Below are 8,771 nucleotides of genomic sequence, written 5' to 3' on the forward strand. Positions count from 1 at the left end.
ATATCAAGATATCTGTCTATAGCTCCTTCCTGGCTAGAACCATGGAAGGTGCGGAAGAGAAGAAAAAAGTTTCCTGCTTTGCCAGAAACCCTTAAGAGAAAGGAAAGGAATTTCGCAAAGTTGCAGATCAAGCATCAAGAGAAAGAAGTTTGCCCACAAGATGCTCCAAAAGGCAAGGAGGAAGCTTATTGATGAAAAAGCTAAGCATTACCACAAGGAAGGTGTACAGCACTGAGATTCAAATGACTAGGATGGCAAGAAAAATTGGCAACTTCTATGTACCTGTGGAACCCAGACTGGACTGGTCATCAGAATCAGGTATCAATGGTATGAGCCCAAAGGTTTGAAAGGTGTTGCAGCTTCTTTGCCTTTGCCAGATCTTCAATAGCACCATTGTTAAGCTCAACAAGGCTTCAGTTAGCATGCTAAGGATAATGGAACCATATATATAGCATGGGTGGACCCAAACCTGAAACCAGTGAATAAAATGATCTACAAGTGTGGTTATGGAAAAATCAACAAGAAGCAAATTACCTGACAGACGACACACTGAATGCTCGATCTCTTGGTAAATATGGCAGGGAGGAGGATCTGATTCAGATCTGTACTGTTGGAAAACATTTCAAAGACACAAACAACTTTTGATGGCCCTTCAAGTTATCATCTCCAAGATGGGGAATGAAGAAGATGACCTCCCATTTTGTAGAAGGTGGAGATGCTAGCAACAGGGAAGATTAAATCAATAGGCTTATCAGAAGGATGAACTAAGGTATCTACCATGATTATTTTTGTAATCTGGTCAGTTAATAAATGACTACTTTCAAGTTGAAAAAAAATATCTATTTATCTACCTACCTACTTACCTACCTATCTAGAGAGAGAGAGAGAGTCTCAGAGCTTCTCCATGTGAGCTAGTCTGGGCTTCCTCACAGCATGGCAGTTTCAGCACACTTGGACTGCTTACACAGTGATTCAGATTTTTGACACAAATGTGTTGCAAGCAAGAGGAGCTACATCGCCTTTTCTGACCTAGCTTCTGAGTCACAGTGTACTTCTATCACAATCTTGGTTACAAGAAAGTCACAAATCCACCCATTTTCAACTAGAGGATAATTCAACTACACCTCTTGATGGGAGAATGGGAAGGTTCTAGAAGGACATGTGGGATGACAGGTACTGTTGTGGTCATCCTTGAAAATACCATCTGACATAGATGGTTATGTGACCAATCTGGAATTCTAAGCATGGGCTGTTTTGTGTCAAGTTCTGCTGACCCTGGTGCACCATATACCATCCTCAAGGCTCCACATGTGTATTCACATGGTAATTGTCCAAGAAAGCAGGCTTCCCAGAAAAGAGTAAATGAGGGGAAAAGAAGCGCATGGAAGGGCCACACAACACCTTGCCCGCTGGCTGGTGTCCCACACCTCCAGGGTCCCCCAGCTGTGCCCACACCCTTACTGCACACGGCTCCAAGCAGCAGCACCCGTCATCCCCCCCTGCCAAGCACAGGTGGGACGGGGAGCCCTTGGCCACCACCCCACGGGGAGCTGCAGTGCCTGGGGCAGATCCAACACATTCTGCACTGAAGGTTCCAGAAGGATGAGCGCACTGGCACCAACAGCATGCCATGGTTGTTTGGCATGCAGGCACACTACAGCCTTTCCTCTGTTGATGACAACATGTGTATTCTGAAAGGGTGTTTTGGAGGAGTTACTGTGGTTTATCAAGGGATCTAAAAATGCTAAGGAACTGTCTTCCAAGGGAGTGACAATCTGGGATGCCAATGCCTCCTGAGACTTCTTGAACAGCCTGGGATTCTCCAACAGAAGAAGGGGATTTAGGTCCAGTGTATGGCTCTCAGTGGAGAAGCATTTGGGGGCAGAATACAAAAACAAAGATTCAGATTATTCAGGTCAAGGAGTAGACCAACTGCAAAAGGTGTTTGGCACAATTGAAACCAAACCCAAGGACAAAAGAATCATCCTGTATGGTTGGAATCCAAAAGTACTTCGTCTTCTGTCCCTACCTCCCTGCCATGCCCTTTGCCAGATCTTCGTGGTGAGCAGTGAGCTGTCCTGCCAGCAGGACAGGAGGGCAGGAGACATGGGCTTGGCTGTCTCTTGCCTTCGATGGCCCTTCAACATGGCCCGCTGCGCCCTGCTCACCTACGTGATCGCACACATCACAGGCTGGAAGCCAGGCAACTTCGTACATACTTTGAAGATGCACATATTTACCTGAATCACGTTGAATCTCTGAAAATGCAGCTTTAGCAAGAACCAAGGCCTTTCCTGATGCTCAAAATCCTTCAAAAAGTTGAGACAATCCATGACTTCAAGGCTGAAGACTTTCAGATCCAAGGGTACAATCCTCACCTGACCATTAAAATGGAAATGGCTGTTTCAAGTGCCTTTAAAGGAGATGTTCCAAGGAGATTCAGTCTTTAGGGGTTGGACCAAATGCCCAGGAAAAGCTCATTTACTCTAAAGGAAAAAGGAACTAGGTCCAAAATCTATTGGTGACGGCAGGTATTGTTCATTAAATTTTAAGGATGTTGCCTCTGGTAAACATAACCTTGAGGGTTCTCTTAGTAACAAAAGGCCCTGAATTTGGTTAACTCACCAAGGATATGTGAAAATGCTAAGATTGGGAATAAAGTCAGAGAGTGAAAATTTATATACTCTTAAAAATATGCACAGCATTTCAATCCCACATTTTTTGAAGGTCAGTGAATTCCTAGAATTGCATATAAACTACTCCCTTAAATTTGAGCAAGCTGAATAATACCAAATAGTCATAACAACATAGAGTTGTGGTTATAAACATTTAAAGTTATATTTGCTTTACATATTGCTATAATAAAGAGTGTTCTGTAAAAAAAAAAGACTAAATGATTCACATGGGTTATTAGAATTAAATTTTAATTACTCTTCCCTAAATAACTGGTAAAAACTTGATCTAATATGAAAAAGATAATTTTTGTTTGTTTGTTTCTTTTATGGATTTCCCTTCTGAGAGTCTTCAGCTGTCTTTCCTAAAGCTATTCTGTGCTGGGATCTGGTTTTCCTCATATTGATGATTTCATTGTTTGCAGAAAATTCTTGGTTTTTCCAATGCACTTGTTCAAGGTTCACCTTCAGTACTGCAAAGAAGGTAGGTCTTCCCTGGACAACACTTTGCAAAATACCTACTATTAGTATTCATTAATGAGGAATTGAACTTTTCTCTATTTGCTTGTCCATCCATTTTGGTGCCCTATGTCTATATCTATGACACTTTTGTTCTTCCTCTTTACAAAGGGGAGGTTTTATGGTATGTGCCTTTATTGGGTAAAGTAACTTTCCTGTTGGAAACGTAAACTGAACAAGAACCCTACTTAGCAAAAACTCAGATGTCATGTCACCTCCTGTTAATACCACCAACACCCTCCCAACACACAGGCCTCATGCACTATAGCTAAATGGCAGTTTAATAACTTCTTGCCTAAAGATATTTGAGACACAGAAGGCTGGTACCTTGTCTTAAGAACATTTAGAATACCAAGTGAGGTACTGGAAGAGAAACTTAGACATAGGAGCAAGGCACAAGAATAAAAGAGTATGAGATTGGCCAGTTCCGAGAATAGAGACACTGCTAGGGAAGAGGAGGGGCCGCAATTCACAAAATGACTTTGGAGTTCAAAGGTCACCCCGGTCTCATTCACAGTGAGTAGGACCTAAAGCCTGTACCACAGAAACAGCCCAGAAGGGGAAAAGAGATTAAGACTTTGAGACTAAGTACTTAGAACAAAATGAGCCCAGATTTTGAATCTCAGTTCCACCCCTATTTGCCTGGATCAGTCCATTTCTGTGGGCCATGTTTATCACCTTAAAAAAAGTAGGTAAAAATAACTATAATTATTATAGTATAGAAAGCAATTTTGTATAATTGCTTCTAAGACTACTGTGTCTGGCAGTAATTGGAACATAATCAACATTTCTTTCTTCTTTCTCCTCTGCTCTTCCTCTGTCTTCTCTTAGGATGGATCTAAGAAGTGGGTTACAACTGAGCCTGTGGTGGGGGGATTAACAAGCTCTGCTATGAGACACTGGGCAGGCAGGGGGGGCTGACATATTCAACTAATCCAGGAGGGTATGTGGGGAGGCACCAACAATGACAGCAGCTGAAAGTGGCAGGTGCACAGTACACAAACATTTTTTAACAGATATGATGGCAAAATTACATAAAGACGTGCAAGGATGATCATTGTGGCATTGATTTTAATACAGGACTTACAAACTGGAAACATTTTATATGTGTCTTAATAAGGACCCTGGTTAAAAAATTATGATATATCCACATGATGATATGTATCCTTTAAGAAGAAGAAGGTCAAACTGTATGTGCTAAATCGAAATATCTCCAAGATATGCTGTTAAATGAACAAGCAAGCTGCCAACAGAATATGGGTTAAGTTTGAGTGTTTGTGTGTATTGTGTGCTTATGTAAGAATATATATGATGGTATGTGCATGGATAATTACCAGATAATGGGTGTGGATTTTGTGGAATGGAGTAGGAATGAAGGATGTGCAGAGAGGAAGGTTTTTTTATTTAAATTCCTTCAATCTATTGCTTGATTTTTTTTTTTAAATTTTAAGCATGTATTTCTTTTGCAATGAAAATAAAATTAATTAAAATGATCCTTAAAAGCTACTTAGCAGAAAGAGAGGGAACAAAAAAAAATAACCCCCTTTTAGCAAGAGATGGTTAAGAAATTAAAATTCCCATGGGTCATTTTATGCTCACCATTTGCAACAGAGGGTCCCTAGGATATGTTCATACTAAACACAGGCAAGATATAGGATAATGAAAATCATGTATATGACCTGAAGGAACCCACAGGTAGGATGTTTATAGAAAATGTCTGGAGGTTTGTTCATACTCATTTTAGTGGTTCAGTCCTGGTTGCTCCTTAGAATCACCTGGGAAGTTTTAAGAATCTACCAAGACTTACTGGCAGAGATGCTGATTTAACTGGTCAAGGGAGGGGCCAAGTGTATGTTTTAAAAGAACCCTAGGCCAATTCTTGTGTAGCCAGAGTAGAAAACCATTCTTCTAACACTGGTTGTTATTCTCAGGATAATCAACATGCAATTCTTGACCATCTACTACCCACCAGGTTCTGTGCTAGGCATGAACTATAAAAACTGGAAGTGATTAAAAAACATTTAGGAATGGGCTAAGGAACTGAATAGACATTTTTCCAAGGAAGACATACAGATGGCCAACAGACACATGAAAAGATGCTAAACATCACTAATCATCAGAGAAATGCAAATCCAACTACAATGAGCTATCCCCTCACATCTGTTAGAATGGCTAGTTTCAAAAAGATAAGAGATACAGACCGAGTGCTTGCTAAGATATGGAGAAAAGAGATCCCTGTGTACTGTTGGTGGGAATGTAAATTGGTGCAGCCACTACAGAAAACATTTTGGAGGTTTCTCAAAAAAATAAAAATAGAACTACCATATGATCCAGCAGTTCCACTTTTGGGTATATATTCAAAGGAAATGAAATTATTATCTCAAATATGCACTCTCATGTTTATTTACAGCATTATTGATAATAGCCAATATATGGAAACAACCTAAGTGTCTATCAATGGAAGAGTGAATAAAGAAAGTATGGTATAAATATACAATGAAATATTATTCAGCGGTGATAAGTAAATCCTGCTACTTGCGACAACATAGATAGATCTTGACAGTATTATGCTAAGTAAAATAAGTCAAAGACAAATACTGTATGATCTCACTTACATATGGAATCTAAAAAAGCTTAATTCACAGAAGAGAGTGGTTATCCAGGGGCTGAGGGGTGGGGAAAATGGAGAGATGTTGGTCAAAGAACATAAACTTCCAGTTATAAGATGATAAGCTCTGGGGATCTAATGTACAGTATGATGATTATAGTTAACAATATTGTATTACATACTTGAAAGTTGCTAAGAGAGTAAATCTTAAATGTTCTCACCACACACACACACAAAATGGTAATTATGTGACATAATTGAAGGTGTTAGCTAATGCTATGGTGGTAATGATTTTGCCATATATGTGTATTAAATCAACTTGTTGTACACCTTAAACTTAACATGTTATATGTCAATCATACCTCAATAAAGCTGGATAAAAATCTATCAATTAATCAGTCAATCAATCTAAGGAACCCCCCCCCCAAATATTTAGGACAAGTGACAGGATATTTGGATTTGGTACATTTTAATGTTTCTGTAACTGTGCAATTTGTGGATGACAAGTGGAAAATAATTTAAAAATAAGGAATGGTATACAAAATAATATGTTCTATTTTAATAGTAGATAACTGAAAAAAAAATAGGTTCAGTGGTATGTATACCAATTTAAAAAGAAACTACCTTATATGTGATAATAAGTACCCCAAGAGCTTGCCTAGTACCTGAGCCATTTTACTCCAAGTGTGGTCCATGGGCCAGCAACATTATCATTGGGAGCTTGTTTGAAATGCTGAAGCTCCAGCTTCAAGCAAACCTGCTAAATCAGAATCACCATCAAACAAAATCTCCAGGTGATTCATAGGCACACTTAAGTTGAAAAGCACTGTTATTTCTTAAAAGAATTTAAAATATTTTAGACCTCCTTGACCACCTTCTATTTTACTGACATTAACTACAGATTTGGCTATCCTGCAGTTGAATGGCTTGCTTTATGGAGAATCATAAATGGTATATATCCCAACCACTTCTGTAACAACAATGATATTAATAGATTGACTTTTATTTTAGCAGCTACTATATCCTGGGCACAATAGAAACTTTATAAATATTATTTTCACAAAAACTCTAAAGAGGTAGGTATTATTTTTCCCCATTTACTGATGAGTAAATTGAGATTCAGAGAGATTAAAGTCTCATAGCTGATAAATGACAAAACTAAAATTTAAATTTAAAAACTGATTAAAAACTCAGTTGTTTCACTATACTCCAATGGTTTTTCAATGCTGATCATAACTGTGATGCCATAGCATTTTCTATACTTTCAAAAAATTATTAAAAATTATTTTTAAATTATTTCAAAAATTATTTAAATAATCTCTAATTTAAAGTTACAGGCATTGCAAGCTATACAATAAAAAGGGGGGAAAATTAGATCATTATCCATGAATTGGCCTATCATGTATTATATTTTATTTCACACACACACACACACACACACACACACACACACACACACACGAGTTTTACTTTGCATAGTAATTTGATCTATCGGTGTATTCAGGAACCTTGCAGTGAAAATATTCAGGACCTGAAATGCAGCCAAAAGGAATATTTTGTTCAAAGTGCAATTAAACATTAATAAAAATAGGTTTGTATAAAAACAAGGATGGAGCTTTTCAATACAGAAAATGTGCAAATGTATATAGACTAGCTTCTAAGTGGATCTTATCTTTCCTGAAAAAATGCCAAAGTAGAAAATCAGTCGGAGATGAAAAAAGTCTTGTCATCATCTATCATAAGTAGATAACATTTAATCCATTTCCTTACTTTGAAGACTGATTAAACTTCAGATGGATTTCAGCTAATAAATGCATATTAGTAAAATACATCCCCAAGGCATATCTCTCATAGTAACAAAGCTTCTCCCCACTGACCTGTGTTATTTCCTACCTTGGACTTAGGACTTGAACAATTTTTGTAGCAAACAGGTGTTGTTCCACCCAGGTAAAGTCAGTCTTTTCTTATTGCTACTAAAAAAAGCAATGGAAGACTATTCAATGACCACAGAAGTTATATATTTTCATCATGGTTGAACCTATCTAGATATATGTATGTCCAGTCATGCTGAAAATATCCAAAACAGGGAATTGTACCAAGGTGATATGAAGAATTTAATTTAACATGAGGCCTCTAAATCCTCTCTTAGACTATGCTTCTGTGGTTAATGGTCAATGCTGAAGAGTTGATTGAATGTGGCATTTGTGTTCAACCATTCACCACATCTTTTAAGTTCTGTGTGTGGCTGAGAGGGCAAAATAATTAAAAACTGAAGAATAAGAAAACGTGTAAAAATAATAAATAGATCTATCTGATAAGGGAGGTTTAAAACAAGGTTAAATGTGTGACAATTCCAACTGACTAGTAAAAGCATTACTCAACTAAGTGTGTAAGCTGTCAAAATTTCATCCAATATTAACAATCCCAACCAAATAAACAGGGTAACTTAAATTTCAAATATCTGAGAAACACTTATACTTCTGTTTTAAAAAGGTGAGTTGGAGGAGCAAGATGACAGAGGAGAAGGAGACCTGGATTTCATCCGGTCCCAGGAATTCAGCTAGCTAGGGATCAAACCATTCTGAACACCTATGATCTCAACAGGAGACCGAAGAAAAGAATAGCAGCAACTCTATGAACAGAAAAGCGACCACTTTCTGGAAGGTAGGACGTGCAGAAAAGTGAATCCGAGGCGATATTTGGGAAGATAGACGGTGGGGGAGGGGACCTCCCTTGGCCGCTACAGGAAAGTGATAGAGAGCGGAGCACAAAATCGGAACTTTTAGAAGTCTGCTCCGCTGAGGGACGTCCCTCCAGTGGCTAAGCGGGGGGTGGAACCCTCACTGGGACAGTGTGGTCTCAGGACCCTCAGGGTCACAGAAAGACCCTGAGTGTGGCCGAGCTCCCAGGTATCAGAGCAGGGAAGCTGACTGCAGAGACAGAGCCAAGGAGTCGGCTCTCAGCTCGGGGTT

General features: G+C 38.7%; 1 pseudogene; it reads left to right on the top strand.

The window, feature by feature from the left end:
- The first annotated feature begins 1,244 nt into the window (after nt 1-1,244).
- LOC112825306 (thymidylate synthase-like) lies at nt 1,245-2,450 on the top strand (annotated as a pseudogene).
- Nucleotides 2,451-8,771: the final 6,321 nt, after the last annotated feature.

This window comes from Callorhinus ursinus, unplaced genomic scaffold, assembly GCF_003265705.2.
Source record: "Callorhinus ursinus isolate GAN/ISIS: 27379988/994484 unplaced genomic scaffold, GSC_fseal_2.0 scaffold12, whole genome shotgun sequence".
Classification (NCBI taxonomy): domain Eukaryota; kingdom Metazoa; phylum Chordata; class Mammalia; order Carnivora; family Otariidae; genus Callorhinus; species Callorhinus ursinus.